We start from the raw sequence: 15999 nt of genomic DNA on the forward strand, positions 1-15999 counted from the left end.
GCCTGCTCTGCTCGCAGTGCTGCTGTGAACCTGGGGGCGCTCCCCTTCCTCAACCCTGGGCTAGCCCCCTCCTCAACCAGAGACACCTCCTCGGCCTATGAAAGGCCCCTTGTAGATGCCACTGAGGCTCTCTCTCATCTTTCTGCCCTCTCGCCGGGGAGGCTGATTGTGGTTACTCTGGTAACCAGACTTTTAGTGTCCAGTCAGCAGTGCTGACCGGATACCTGGCAACCATAAAGTTGTACTATTGTAAAGGAGCTACAGCAGAAACTAGACCTGAACCCAAAGAGCCAAACATGGCCCAAAGGACAGTACTTGACTCCCAGCCTTAGATCATCCCTTGCTTTACCAATTGGTGGTTGTCTGAATTTTTTAAGTATAAAAATGTATGTTTGATTTGTTTTGAAACAGTGCAGAGAAAACTTATTGGCAACTGATGTGAAGCTCTCAGACTTTACCATTTGTAGGCAGGTATGAACCTCCTGACCTGACGAGGGGAGTGTGGGATTCGAACTAATCCAAAATTTGTTGAATTATGTATCTAACTTCCCAATATTTTAAAGCAAATTATCCAATTGATTCTTTTCACCCATTTTCTAGCTATTTGTCTACCATACAGAGCAAATACTTCAGCAACCATATCCATTGGCAATAGAGAGTACCTGCACAGTACATCAAATAAAATATCAAAAGAAGTATATTGTTTTGCTCAGCTAGAGATGGGATATCTTTATAGTAGAGGTGCATATGTACCAAAACCCCACAATCAAATACTCCCAAACTTTACTGGGAAAGGGGAAGGAAGGGTAATAATCTGAACTCTGACCCAGATCTGATTTTTGGGGCTTGAGGCCATCTCCAATTAATATCATAGAGAACCTGGGGAAGGTCATATTAGGAAAGTCCTGTTTGCCCTGATCCTTTCTCTGCTGCTGACTGTGGGACGGCCAGGGAATAGGGGAGAGGATAATCTGTTAATGAGTGGGGGCGGGGGTGCAGCTTGCTGAGGCCTCTCAGACCCCAAAGGCGGATGGGCTTCCCTTCCTCAAACGCCTGGAAGCCTTGGTTATGCGCCATGCAGAGTCTGGGGCGGCTGGGGAGGAGGCGGTATCTGTTGCTATTCAGCTTCCTGGGTTCATTAGTAGTCTCCGTGTGTGGCTCCGCTCTGAAGCAGTCACACAAAAGAGCTGGTGCGGCTGGTCGCGGTCGATCTGTGAAGAGGAGAAGGAGCGGCATAGTCCCAGCCCAGGTAACGAGGGGGTAAAACCCCCGCAGCCAGCCCTGCACTGGCGCTTGCTAGGGCTTTGCTCCCAGCGGGGTCGGCAGAGAAAGGGGCCGGCCGAGTGGGGAGCCTTTGTGCCCCAGGCGCGGAAGGAGCCGCTGTAGACACCTCCCCCGCTGGGAGCTCCCTCAGGAGCGGGGAGTAGGATGCTGCAGTGCTGGCAGGGAAATAGTGTGTGGAAGCCGCTTGAGTGCCTTGCAGTGTGTTTGTGTGGGGGGAGGGGACCAGATGCTGCATGCAAGTCCCACTCCCCTACCCCAAGCTCCTTGCAGTTTGTATGTTTGTGTGGGGGGAGGGGACCAGACGCTGCATGCAAGTCCCATTCTGTTTGTGTGGCAGATACTGCATTCAAGTCCCACTCCTCTGCCCTGACTGAGCTTCTTGCAGTGCCTGTCTAGGGGAAGGGGACAGATGCTGGATGCAAGTCCCACTCCCCTACTCGGAGCTCCTTGCAGGGGGGTGAGGGGGAAGGGGCAAGATACTGCTTGCAAGTCCCACTCTCATACCCTAGCTCCTTGCAGTATGTGCTGAAGGGGGAGGGGGCAGATGCTGCATGCAAGTCCCATTCTCCTACCTCGAGCTCCTTGTCCTGGTGGGATGCTGATAACAGGATATTGCATGTAGTCTCTCCCTCCCCCCCTTAACCAATTGACCAACCACATTTTAGCTCCAGCTAGTGGGGGGAAATTAAGCTCCTTGAAAGGTGTCTGTGGGGCGGAGAACTGCCTGCAGTGCAACCCTTGCAGAGCGAGGATTTTGCTGCCACCAAATCTCATCCCTATTCTCTTGCTGTTGCGGGGGAGGAAACCAACCCTGCCAGCAGTGCAAAGAGAAGCCAGATTGGAAAGAGACTCCAGCAGGAAGAGTGTAATTTTACTAATATGATAGTTTATTTAATGTGTAGCAGCTGATGAGAGAGGGCATTGCTTGGTCAATCTGTTGCTATTGTCTGGAAAGGTGATGGTATTTATATAGCTGTATCTGGTGCAGGGATAGATTTAGAAGATGTTCTCTGCCTGGTACAGAAGAGCTTTTCTTTCTTTCTTTCTATTGTAACATAGTGGTGGTAGGGAAGCTTTAATGCAGCTGCCTCATTTCAGTCAGATGAGAACTGGAAATGGGAAGTATTTCTATCCAGAAAGTTGCTGCTGCTGGAATCACCTTTTTCTCTGACTGCAGTCAATGCTGTATTCTGTTTTTTTTTTTTTTTTAATTTTGTGCTTCTATCCATCCCCTACTAATTTATATATGCAATATTTTAGAGTGTGACTTTTACAATTTTTATTACCTCATCTAATATCTTGTCTGGAATGTGTATATATGTACATGTGGAATGTTTATATAGTGTGTGTATGTGTATTTAATTGTCAGTACCTAGCTTTGAAGTGTGTGTGTGTATATGTATGTATGTATATCTCCACACATTGCTCATCTACAGTGCTGAACAATTCAGAGTTAATTTGTCTTAAGATCAAAAAACACAGAAGAGAAGTCTTCATGTAATGCACACTTCTTAGAATTTATATTTGTTTCTGGTTTATCAAGCCTCCAGCGTAGCAACTGAATTAGAGCTTTTGATCAACTTTCTCCCCACCCCCTTCTCCTTCATAATGAGGTCTGAAGGGAAAAGCTACTCAATTAAAAATTCTCCACTTCATTTTTCTTAGAGTAAACTGTGTGATAAATTATAACATGATTTCCCCCCCCCCCCTTTACCAGCTTTGCTATGATCAGATGATGCGTTTTTTGGTATTGCTAGAGGGGAAGAGGGAGTCCTGTGTGTATGAGGCTGTATGTTCAATAGGGAAGAGTTGGCATGCTTTGCTTTAATAATTGGCAGTCTGTACTTTTTTGATTTACAAAGTTAGTTTTCTCAGTACCCTTCTATTGGTGGTTATATATGAGCAAAGGCATAAAAGGAGAATTCAGTAAGGTTTTCTTTTTCTTATTTCAGTGTAATATAATCTTTATATAGGTATACTTTATAGTTGCTTTCTACTCTGCCTTGAGATGGTTTAAAAAGACCAACCATCTTAGTCTTGCAAACAGGCCATAGTAATTTAACTGATGATTTTCAATCATCCTAGCCTGTCCAGAGATCCACAGAATATCACAGGAAATGATGGTGTTTTTGCAGGAGGGGTATTTTAGGCGTTTACTGAGTCTATTGCTCAACAAATCTTATTAGTTCTGCAAGCCAGTGGAACTATAGGTAAAAGAAGGTAACAGCTACAAGGCATCTTAATTTAACTTGGATATCTGTAGTGTGCAGTATTTTATGGCATATAGTGATAAAATAGTAAAGGATTTTTTGTAAATCGTTTAATATTCTTGTAGTTTCCCATGCGAGACTGTAAGAAGCCATCCAGGAGTTATGGCTATGATATGTGCAGATACTTGTCTACATCTTGATTTTTCTGATTTTAGTCAACTGTACTGAGAAGCTATGTTTTGGAAATGAGTTGTTTTACTGGTTGGGGTTAAAATAGAAAACTCTGAAACTGACACTTCTCAATATGTCTGAGTTGTACAGACCTTTCTTAGGAAGATGCAGAGAACTACATATGTTTTTTTCTCCTATTCCTTCTACTGTGTTTAACTTCATCTTATTGCTATGGATAGGTGGGAAAAACAGCTGCCCTGACACTCTTTGTGTTAGTACATCTGGTGGTCTCTATGGATGCGTTTCTTTCTTGCAGACCTGCTCTTCATAGGCTCTGGCTTCTTGAGACTTAAAGTTGCATTTTCTAGTATATTAGCCCCTCTTCTTTCTGTTTTTAACTAATGTTGCTGACTAGAAGCAACCTCATTCATGTCAAAAAGAGGCAAACCAAATTAATCATAACCTTTTCCCCTTCCCCACTTGCTGCTGCTTACCTTTTTAAAGTAATTTTAAAATGTTTAGAAAACACCATTGCTGCCATTGGTGTAGGATGGATGCTGTAGATGAGAGGAGCAAAGAGTCCTTTGGCACCTTATAGACTAGCAGACGTTTTGAAGCATGAGCTTTCGAGTGTGAATATCCACTTCATCGGATGCATGTAGTGGAAATTTAGATGAGAGAAGTTAAATGAGCTCTCTAATGGGAACTTTTCAAAACTGAGCTCAGTTTTGGGGAAACAAACTTGTTTTGAGATGGAAAACAGCGTAAAAATATGCCAGGATTTGCCTTCCTGTATCATTCTGCCTCTGTTGGAGGTGGAGCACAGATGTCACAGACTTTCACCCACTGTGCTTGATGAGGGTCCAGGCATGTGCCGAAAAAGGGCTTTCGCTTTTCACGGCAGGGAATATAGCTTTGGTTAAATCTGCCCAAATAGCATATCTGAGAATGTTTGTTTGTTTGTTTGTTTGTTTGTTTCTCACTGCTTTTGATTTTCTACCCCCCCACCCCTCATCCTCCCATCAGCAAAGGCAATTCGCCAACCTAGTGAAAGGATAGATTGTTTCTGCATGATATGTACTATAGCTTATGTGGAGAAACATGCAACATTAAGCTTTTGTTTTTTCCTTAAAGAAACCTAGTGGGATGGTCTCAAAGTTCATGCCCAAGCTGTGGTTGGTCAAAAGAGTTAGTTCTAATAGGCTTCAAGCACCTAACTTTCAGCTACCAGCAGTTTATGCTACAAGGCAGGAGACACCAACATTTACTAAGTTTCTTTTATTTTTGTAACACTTATTTTTTCCTGTAATCCTTTCATCCTTTTCCTTTCTTATATATAGGGACTTGCTTAAAATACATTAAAAAATTATTCAGGGATCAAGAGAGACAAATGACATAGTAGGTAGATAAATTGCCTGACTTTTGGAGGCATTTATAGCTCAAAATAGGAAAGTTTTCCTTCCTCCTCTTCCATCTTTAGCTAAAGGAAAAATGAAAATATATAGAATAAATTTAATTAATTAACATTAAAATGCATGAACTGGGGGGACTCCCGGGTCCTCATCATGATATCTGATCTGTGTTTCACTCTGGTCCACCTTCACTCAATCGTAGGATTGAGACTTTTGTTTGAAATGTGTAGCTCTTGCATTAATAATAATCTTGTGATTTTCAGTGATGCTTCAGCAAAAATCTTATTGCAGGTACAATTGATCCTGTATTTCAGGTACAGAGTTCAAATCCTGTTTAGGTTATGTTTTTATGTTTTAAAAAAATCATATTATTCTGCTCTGTGTCAAGTTTCAACAATTATCCTTATTATTCCAAAATATTTATTGACCAAAAATACTTTTTTCTTTTGGTTGAAGAACCAAAATAGAATGTATGCAGCAGTCTTACTCCCCAGGACATGAAGAATTTGTGTGTACCCTCTACTATTCAGCTTCTTCTGACAGCCCCTGAGGACTTTCCCCTAAGAACAAGTGTGAAGATAGAGACGGGAGTTTGAAAATAGGGTTCAGGTAGCCTTGTCTGGGTGTCTCAGTATATCCAGATAATATTCTTGTAAACGTTTATCTAGATAAATTTCTGGATAATTAGCCAAACACCAACACTTGTGAAAATACTCTGATGTCCAACAGAATGCACCCCAGCCCTGCCATTTTATCTGGAGAATTGTACTGGGGATACTCATCTTTGAGCAGTTGGCAACTATTTGAGGATAATTTTGTGTCTAGAAGGTTATTACTAACAACTTGAATAGTTAAGTGATTGCGAGCCATCCAGGTACCCAGATAAGGTTTTATCACCTGTGCATTAATTGCTTGTCTCAACTTTAACAAAAGTCAGTGCTCATTGGCATGTTTTTTCCATTGTATTTATTTAACTTAATGGGCTCTCTCTGGTGTCTGATATTGTATTGTGGGAGATGCTCAAAGGCACAGGGCAGTTCATTGTGCATCTGCCATCGACTTTCAGTGAGAGTTAAGTGCCTAACTGCACATCATGCCTTTGAAAATCTCCCCTTCATCTTTACAATTTCCCATAATCAATTTTGGATGTTATATATTAAAGTTTTGATTGAGACTCTTCTACCCGAGCAGTTGCGTCTAATAAAATGCTACTTTGTCCTCTTACGATGCCTTTTTGCCCAAGGATCTTGCAGTCATTACAGAATAGGGGTCTGGCCCTGCAAACCTTTCCCTCTTGGAATTCCACATATAGGAGGACAGGTGTTGCCAGATCCAGTCGTATGGTATTTTTTTGAAGTAACTTCAGTGAGAGTCTTGCCTCATTATAAAGCAGAGGTCCCCGAACTGTAGAGTGCACCCTCTTGGGTGGGGCACAGAGGAACTTTCAGGGTGGGTGCAGCTAGAGTTGCTAATTTTGGTTGGACATATTCCTAGAGGTTTCATCACATGACAAAATATTTAATTAAAGATTAATCTTTAATTTCTGGAGACTCCAGGACAATCCTAGATGGTTAGGTGTGGCTGGGACCTGGGCCAGCCCCCACAGGAGGTGGAGAGATATTGCCGCCAAGCTCCACTCGTGGCCCCACATCCCCAGCTGTGGCCCCTGCCTTGGCCCCCTTACTGCTGTCCACATTTCCCCTGCTGCCAGCCCTGGTTCAGGCATGGACAAGGTTAAGGGGGGCCATGAGGTAAAAAGTTTGGGGACGACTGTTACAGAGGTTGGATTGGTCCCACTAGATGTGTCCCGCAGCACACTTGTAAGGTGGCCAAAGGAAATGTTGTGCTCACTGACTAACACTGAAATGCAGTCACCTCTGCTATGAAACAAAGCAGCTGCAGCTCACAGTAAAACAGGTTTTAGGGCATGAAGTGAGGAAGAATAACAACACTGTGTCCAATAGAAATGGCAAAGGACTATTTAGGTAAGCAGAGGGTTATAGGCTACAATGGAATTGGTTGAGGCAGGGAGGGGGAGAAATGCTGATCCCTTGTTCAGTGGCATTTAAGACTTCAAATTAGGTTGTCCAAGAAAACATTTTTTTTTAGGGTGGGTGGCAAGGATGGTTTGGTCCCATTCTTTCAAGTAAATTAAAATGAGAAATTGTTGCTGCTTTGATTGTGTAAAAAGCATTTCTCTGCTTTCTGCTTCTTCTGCTTTTGTTTGTGTGGGTGACAGCTAGATGATGATCTTTAATCACTGACTTTGGTGCGCTGTCCTGACTTGCTGCTCAGTATACACGGTAGATACCCTGCAAATAAACCTCTAGCCTCAAAGGTGTCATCAAGAGCCTGAAGTTGCCTCTTGGGGATTTGAATAGTAAAATGTCTTTCAAAATACATTTCGTTTAATCCTTTTCTTGTTTGAAATCCAAACTCCAGCTTAAGGTTGTGCCCAACACAATGGACAACATGGAGTGTCGTGTTTGTATATATGGCTTAACATAATTTGACAACCCGTATAATGTCTTTTTGCCCAAGGATCTCACAATCAGGCTGAATTCCAGCCATCCAATACTGAGCTGATTCTTTAGCCTTGATCTCAAAAACTCCCTGCATGATGCCAACAGTTGTCCCAGATTCTAAGTCTACTATGTCAGTAAAGAGTACAAGGTTTCTTGTCCTGCATAAATGTGTTGTACTTAGATTGGTACTCAGCTGCAGACGTGTCAGTGCATACACAGTAATAAACTTAGTCTTCTATAGAGAAACAAAGTGTGTGAGGTAATATCTTATATTGGACCAACTTCTCTGAGAGAGAAAAGCTTTTGAGCCACACACAGCTCTTTTTCAGGCCTGTGTGGCTTGAAAGCTTAACTCTTCCTCTCCAGCAGAAGTTGATCCAGTACAAGATATTACCTCACCCATCTTGTCTCTCTTATATCTTGGGACCATCATGGCTTTAAGTACACTGCACTAGCCTTCTGTATGCATTTCTGAGACACTGCAATAGCCCTTCTAAAGTCTGTCTTTTTTATCCTAACATAATATGTCAAGATTAAAGCTATTTTTGACCTGCAAGTTCAAGCAGGTGTGGTTTTAAAAAAATACAACCCTCTAAATCTGGAAGCAAATGCTTTGCAACTGTAAGCAGTATATGATGAGGTGGCAAACTTTGGATCTCCTTGTTACATTTTATGGAGCAGTTGTATTAGCAACATCTTGTGGACACGTGGTACCATAAGGAAGTTCTGCAGATCCCAGATCCCTTACAGTGGTTCTTATTCCTTGCAGCTCTTTAACAGGTCTGATTTCTGCCTCCAGTCGAGGCAGGCTGGGAATGATCACATCCCTGAAATCCAGCCAGTGTAAATTGACCCCAGTTGCTGCAGGAACGCTTTACCAGAGGTTCTGCTCAGAGTAACAAGAGAACAAAACAACCAGAATGGATCCTCTTTAGTTGGTTTATTAAATTCTAAGCATTACTGGGTTGTTACTTAACCTTGGGGCTCTGCGGCAAATACCTCCTTCTGGACCAGCAGGTTCCAGCACAACATGTTTGGACAGGTCTCTCTGGCAGGAGCACTTCATGGACAACCAGAGGGATAAAAAACTTGACAGAAACGCCTGGGCTAATTGGAATTCTGCTAAACATTATAGGTTGGCTGTTACCACTCCTGCTGGACTAATGGGACCCTGCTCATGCTGCAGGTTGGTCATTGCCACACTATTTTTCTCTACCCCTTTCCTCCAGAGCTAGCTATGTGGATGAGAGGAAAATGTCCCAGACATGGAGGAATGTGCAGATAAGGAGCCTCTTGGCTCACTGCTTATTTCTGACTATTTCCCCATACTCTTTAACAAGGTGTGAATCAACCTTTATGTAACCCTGCTTCACTCACTGTGGGATTCAGTGATTCGAAATATCTGCCAAATGTGAAAGCTTCCCTGCACCCCTTCCTCAAACACGCTTAGGGATCACCTATAAAGTTTTAAGAAGCCCACCTACGGATCATCTCAAGGGTGAACATTTCTCGTGTTCCACTTATTTCTATAGCACAGACATGGGGTTAGAACTCCCCAAGGAAGAACCTCAGAATCAATGTTTTGAAGAAGATTAATTTGAAAGCATTCTCAGGAGTATTGTGTGGACCCTGTATTCCTTCATATAGACCTTCTGTAAAAGGAAATATGGGATGAAGTGGGAAAGAAGGGGAGTTAATCCGTTTGCAAGAAACCTGTTCTGATTGGCATCAACTGTTGGGAGTATCAATCTAGTGTCTGGTTAAAGACATGGCAAGTCATTAGTTAAAAGAATAATATAATAATAAAAGCAAGGTTATTTCAGCAGTGCTTCTTAATCTGCTGCCTCCATGTCTTGTGCAAGAACCAGGCCTACATAGTCAGACTTCTGTTGTGAGATTGCATCCACGCCTCCCCTGTTCTCCTGAGATTTACAGTAAGAGCCGTGAGCTGTAATTGTCTCTCAACCACAACACCAGCTCTGCCTGATGCCATGGAAAACCAAACCCAAGGCAGCTGGTAGCTTAAGCGTCCCATTGGGCAGATGTTGCAATGACTATGAATAGATTTGTCATGGGAACCCCATTTAAAAAAAAAATCTGAAGCCTTGCAGCTCAAAAAGAAATTTAGAATTTATGGATATTGAAAATCCTTTGATCTAGCCTAAAATTAGTGGAGGTATGTCCAGCTTCCTGATTAAATATATAGATGCCTCTCATGCTACTCAATGTATCTCCTTCTTTCAAAGAAGCATGACTGCAGCCTGACTCTATAAGGTGGTCCCCCAAACGGAGGGCAACTAGCAGGAAATTTCAAAGTGTTTCTTTGAAAGTGTGCAGTACTACAGCAAGAGAGTGACTTAGGCAGAGACATAGAGCCTGGTTTACATCTTAGAAGTAAATGCAATTCCAAAACCAATTTTATTGACCTCCTTCCTCTTCCTCCAACTGATTTGAAATATCAGAATATGAAGACTGCAGAATGCCAGTCAATCCCACAGAGAACAAGAAGACTTAGCACTCTACTTCATCCTCTTCCTAGTGCCCAAGCATTCAAAAGACAGAAGTGCACTCAACCAGAAGCTCTTGAACAGACTCCTTCAGAAGCCATAATTAAGGGATGGAGACCCTAAATTCCACCTTAGCAGCAGTTTACAAAGGACTTTTTTTTTTTTTTTCTATCAATAGATGTAGAGTACACCTATCTACATATTATTATATGCACCTTCCAGAGGATAGATCTCTGCTTCACATGCAGCAGACAATGCTACCAGTATGCTCCTTCACCTTTCTGCCTACCTGCCTTTTGAGGGGTGTTTTCCAAAATGCTAGTTAATATTGCAGTTTCCTTGGGAAGAAAACAATTAATGTATACCCATTCTAAGATTATGGTCAAAGGTGCACTCTTCTTGGAAAAGGTTCACCTGAATCAGATGATGTCCACATTTAAAGTGTGGGCTACTCTAGCACTTTTGTTGAAGTATTTCCCATGTACAGAAGAGCAAATACATGATTATGATCGTAGTCAAACATGATTGTTTGTAAAGAATTCTGTCTACACTGGAACACTTTATTGTTCTATAGTCGTTACAATCATATTAGCCAAAACTGTGCTTGCTGTTACCCTCTAACAGGGATCAAGCACAGTCAGTTTCTAATTGCTGGCTTGAGTGGGGATGCAAAACCTTCCATCTATTTCGGTGCAAACTGTTTCAAATGTGGTTACAAGTACTAATGTATGGTAGGCGCTAAAGGATAGTTCAGCCAAGAGTACAAATATTTCCTTTATAAACTGATCCAGAATGGGGAAGAACTAAAAGCTTTATTTGGTTCCAGACTTTTACTATGCAGCATGATGCATTTGTTGCTATTCCACCAGAACTACTTGCCTACATATTTAAATTTACCCTTAAGATATTGCAGGCTTTCTAAAATGTAATTGTTATAAGAATACATGAAAGTATAAAGTAACCTGACAGACTATAAATCTTGCCATTATTCTGTTCATGTGATGTTGACCTGTGTGATTCAGCAGATTGATTTGTTTCTTCTTTTAAAAATGGAGTGAATAAAGCAAGGGAAATATGGAAACCTAACTTCTATTTGCCTATGTAATAAAGAATATGTATTAAAAGGACCAAAAGAGAGGAATACAAATTACAGCTTTTATTGCTGGTGGGAGATGCATAGCTTTCTTAGTCTGTACATGGCCCTCTCATTATCCTTCAGAGTCAGTGAATACATTTTGATACAGCATTACAAAGGAGAATCAGAACACAACCTTGTTTTTCTTCTTGTAAAACCTAGGTTGTGGAGGTGGGGAGAAGGTCTGGTGGTTCTGCCTTTTAAAAAGGAAATGTATTCTCGGTTCAAAACACTATTAACTGTACTGTAGATATCTCTGGATTACAGATAAGGCAGATTTAAAAATTTTATCTCTGTGATACTCTGTGACAGTTAGTCTATCAGTGTAGCTTTAATTATGCACAGCTACTTGACGTATTATGGCCTGAGAGATCAGAGCTTTGGCATACTGGATGAGAAATAGGAAAGGAATTCTGTTGCCGACTGGATATTTTACAGCCCATGCTACAGCAGTGGCCCAAACAGTAGAGAGGAGGAACAATTTTTAGTACGTATTGTAAAGAAGAACATGAGAATGGCCATATTGGGTCCGACCAATGGTCCATCTAGTTTAGTGTCCTGTCTTCTGACAGTGGCCATGTGCTTCAGAGGGAATGAACAGAACAATTATCTAGTGATCCATCACCTGTTGTCCACTCCCAGCTTCTGGCAGTCAGAGGCTAGGGACACCCAGAGCATGGGGTTCAGTCCTTGACCATCTTGGCTAGTAGCCATTGATGGACCTATCCTCCATGAATTTACCTAATTCTTTATTGAATCCATTTGTAGTTGTGAACTCACAGAAGGGGCATTTGGTCTCCTGTCTGACTCAAATGTCATGAACATTGTCAGGAATCTTTCAGCTCCTTGATACTATTGATTACTTGGTTCCTTCACAGAAAACTTGCCCTGAACGTACAGGAAAATGTCACCTATCAGCAATATACATCTTAGATCAATTGTTTTATAATGAAGAGGTATTCTTTTGTACCTGAGGTGGTAGGAGAAAATCTCACTCTAATATCCTCTGAGATAGTAAGAACAATGTGTGGGTATTGTGATGTTCTCTTTCTATTATCTGTGTAAAAAGGCTCGCCTTAGGGTGTATGTTTTGTTTATGGGTTGTGGTTTTTTTAAACAATTCTGTTTTTGTAAATAGCTGTAGAATAGACCATGATCTTTAAAGCATGGTTGATTTGTCCCCTGTTTATAATGCTGCACATCATAACTGGAGCCATCAACTAACAGCTGATCTAATTAGAAATAATGGTTTGAACCAAAAAAGATATTAAGATTATTTTACTCTGGGGAAGAATAGCTTAGCATCAGTTTTATTTCAGCATGTATATGTTGGTTCATTAATTCTTTTGTACTGATGTGCTAGAAAGTATTACCTAGCTCTTATAATGCTTTTCATCAGTAGATCTCAAAGCATTTTACCAAGGAGGTGGTAATCATCATTATCCTCAGTTGATAGCTAAGGTGTGAAGTGGCTTGACCAAGGTCATGCATCAGACCAGTGGCAGAGCTGGGATTGGAATCCAGATCTCCTAAGTCCCAGTCCAGTGCTCTGTCCGTTAGGCTACATATAAGTGGGGCTTTATTTTGGTTTTTCTAGCTAGCATCCCTTGTAATGGGAGAGTAATAGAATTAATGGACTAACTTTCTCTCATACAAATTCCTTTTGTCAGTTCTATACAGGTACACTTTTCTGGGTGAATACAGTTTACTAGGCTTTTGGAGAGAACAATGCATATGCTTGCTAGAGGTTGATATTAGGGGAAACAAACAGCTGTTTTATATATTATGATGCTAAAACTTTGTGGAGGAAAAGTTTTCTGTGTCTTTTAAAAAACTTCATCTAATACAACTTCAGCTAGGTTTTATTTCTGAGCCTGTATTCAGATCTAAAAAAAAACAAGTAGTGTAGACAGCTCTCCCTTTAAAAACACCAAATATCACAAGACTTACCATACTTATTATCCCAGATATTGGAATCATGTGAATATGTGAAAACAACAAAGATTTCTTATGGCACCTTAGAGACTAACAAATTTATTTGGGCATAAGCTTTTGTGGGCTAAAACCCACTTCATCCAGATGAATGGAGTGGAAAATACAGAGAGAGGTATAAATACACAGCACATGAAAAGATGGGAGTTGCCTTACCAAGTTGGGGGTCGGTGCTAACAAGCTAATTCAATTAAGGTGGAAGTGAGCTATTCTCAAAAGTTGACAAGCAGGGAGGAAAATCATTTTTGTAGTGCTAATGAGTTTAAATGGGCCACCCTGATAACAACATTTAAAAGGTTGACAAGAAGGTGTGAGTATCGGCAGGGAGGAATCACTTTTTGTAGTGACCCATCCACTTCCAGTCTTTCTTCAGGCCTAATTTGATGGTGTCCAGTTTGCAAATTAATTCTCATTCTGCAGTTTCTCTTTGGAGTCTGTTTTTTAAGGTGTGTTTTTGTTTTTGTTTTTTGGTTGAAGTCTGTTTATTGAGTGTCCAGAAAGAGTGAAGTGTTCTCCCACTGGTTTTTGAATGTTATAATTCTTGATGTCAGATTTGTGTCCATTGATTCTTTGGCACATGATAGCATATATCACATTGGTAGATGTGCAGGTGAATGATCCCCTGATGGTTAGGTCTTATGATAGTGTCTCTTGAATAGATATGTGGACAGAGTTGGCACTGGGGTTTGTTGCAGGGTTTAGTTCCTGGGATGGGGTTTTTTGTTGTGTGGTGTGTAGTTGCTGGTGACTATTAGCCCCCCAGCCTGAAGCAATCTGTAAGCGAGGGCTGGCCTGTCTCCCAGGATCTGTAAGAGTGGATAGTGCTTCAGGATAGGTTGTAGATCCTTGATGATGTGCTGGAGAGGTTTTAGTTGGGGGCGGTAGGTGATGGCTAGTGGCGTTCTGTTACTTTCTTTGTTGGGCCTGTCCTGGAGTAGGTGACTTCTGGGTACCCTTATGGCTCTGTCAATCTGTTTCTTCACTTCACCAGATGGGTATTGTAGTTTTAAGAACCCTTGATAGAGATCCTGTTGGTGTTTGCCTCTGCCTGAGGAATCGGAGCAAATGTGGTTCTAACTTAGGGCTTGGCTGTAGGCAATGGATCGTGTGATGTGGTCTAGATGGAAGCTGGAGGCATGTAGGTAAGTGTAGTGGTCAGTAAGTTTCCGGTATAGGGTGGTGTTTTGGTGACCATCGCTTATTTGCACTGTAGTGTCCAGGAAGTGGATCTCTTGTGTGGACTAGTCCAGGCTGAGGTTGATGGTGGGATGGAAATTGTTGAAATCCTGGTGGAATTCCTCAAGGGCCTGCTTTCTATGGGTCTAGATGACGAAGATGTCATCAGTGTAGCGGAAGTAGAGTAGGAGCGTTAGGGGATGAGAGCCGAGGAAGTGTTGTTCTAAGACAGCCATAAAAATGTTGGCATATTGTGGGGCCATACATGTACCCAAAATGTGACAACCACCCTATACTGGAAACCTGCTGACCGCTATACTTACCTACGAGCCGCCAGCTTTCATCCAGACGGCAGTCAGCATGGAGACCAGCAGTAGCAAAGCTCAAAAGTGAATTTTCAATTATGTAAAATTGAAAATTTTGCAATTTTATACATGTAATCCCTTTGGGATTTAGAGGGAATGGTCCCTTGAAATCTTTTTCTGAGGGGAGCTGATTGTTTCAAGAGGAAGAGTGCTGTTTTGGGGGTGGAATGGGGAGTGGGGCAGAGAGAGAGGGGAGAGTAACAGGATGTGTGTGTGTCTGGAGCTCCGGAGAGAAGGGTTGCAGCAAGCAGGCCCTCACAGTGTGAAGAAGCAAAGAACCTGCCCGAAGCCTGGGAGGGACAGAGCAGCCGATTGGGGACACCCTAGGACAGGATCCAGGAGAAGCACTGTGCCAGGGAGGAGTCACCTGAAAAGGACAAATGAGCTGGACACAATATCATTGCTGCCTAGAGCTGTATGGGGCTGTGAATAGTGGGATTTGTGACTTTGCATCTGGAATAAGGATGGAGGCTGTTAGCTAGTTAAGTGGGGAGGTTATCACTCTGGGTGGCTTTGCAGAGAACAGCAGAAGAGGACTCCGGAGGAGTTTGCTGGTAAAATTTACTGATGCTAAAGATGACCAGGAGCATCTAAGACTCACCACCGGACTGGAACTTTGCCTAGGATTCCTGAACTCTTTGTGTAGACACATAGCGCAGTGTCCTGTGGAGCTTTGTGTTGGATGCAACCTCCCTCTAATTTCCCCTGTTGTCTTTTGCCTTTCATCTCTCGGTAAATAAATGTTTCCCTCTCCTATATTCATTGTAGTCTTCCTGTGTGTGTGTGTTCACTCTGGGGGGGTTTGGAACAGGTGCCCTGGGATGTAAGGGACTTTCATTGCTGCCTTCCTTCAGGGGCCTCTTCTTGGCCAGAGCTGCCTGCAGAGCAGACTCCACTTTAACCATGAGGGCGCTAAAGTTACATACATATATTGCAAATACAAATACCATGTGGTTAACCTATACAACATGAATCTTGAATGTTGCATTGAATTGTGCATTATTAATAATATTATATATTATGGTAAAGCCTAGGAACCAATCAAGAATGGGCCTTCAGTGCTGAGTACTGCATGAATACAGAGTAGTAGACAATCAAGGCCTGAAGAGCTTACAATTAGGGCTGTCAAGCAATTAAAATATGAATCGTGATTAATCGCACAATTAAAAAAATTGCAGTTAATTGCACAATTAAACAATAATAGAAGACCATTTATTTAAGT

At 41.9% G+C, this 15999-nt stretch overlaps 1 protein-coding gene across 6 annotated transcripts in view; it reads left to right on the top strand.

Moving 5' to 3' along the window:
- The first annotated feature begins 1123 nt into the window (after positions 1-1123).
- Positions 1124-15999, top strand: part of APBA2 (amyloid beta precursor protein binding family A member 2) — a 261358-nt gene continuing 246482 nt past the window's right edge. For 2 of the 6 annotated variants that reach the window (XM_075069577.1, XM_075069575.1), the window contains exon 1: positions 1124-1249. The gene's annotated coding sequence lies outside the window, so the exon portion shown is untranslated. Of the gene's footprint in view, positions 1250-2036; positions 2150-2220; positions 2240-15999 lie in introns of those variants that run through there. The other 4 variants (XM_075069573.1, XM_075069576.1, XM_075069572.1 and 1 more) reach the window with 3 other exon arrangements.

This window comes from Chelonoidis abingdonii, chromosome 9, assembly GCF_003597395.2.
Source record: "Chelonoidis abingdonii isolate Lonesome George chromosome 9, CheloAbing_2.0, whole genome shotgun sequence".
NCBI classification, from domain to species: Eukaryota; Metazoa; Chordata; order Testudines; family Testudinidae; genus Chelonoidis; species Chelonoidis abingdonii.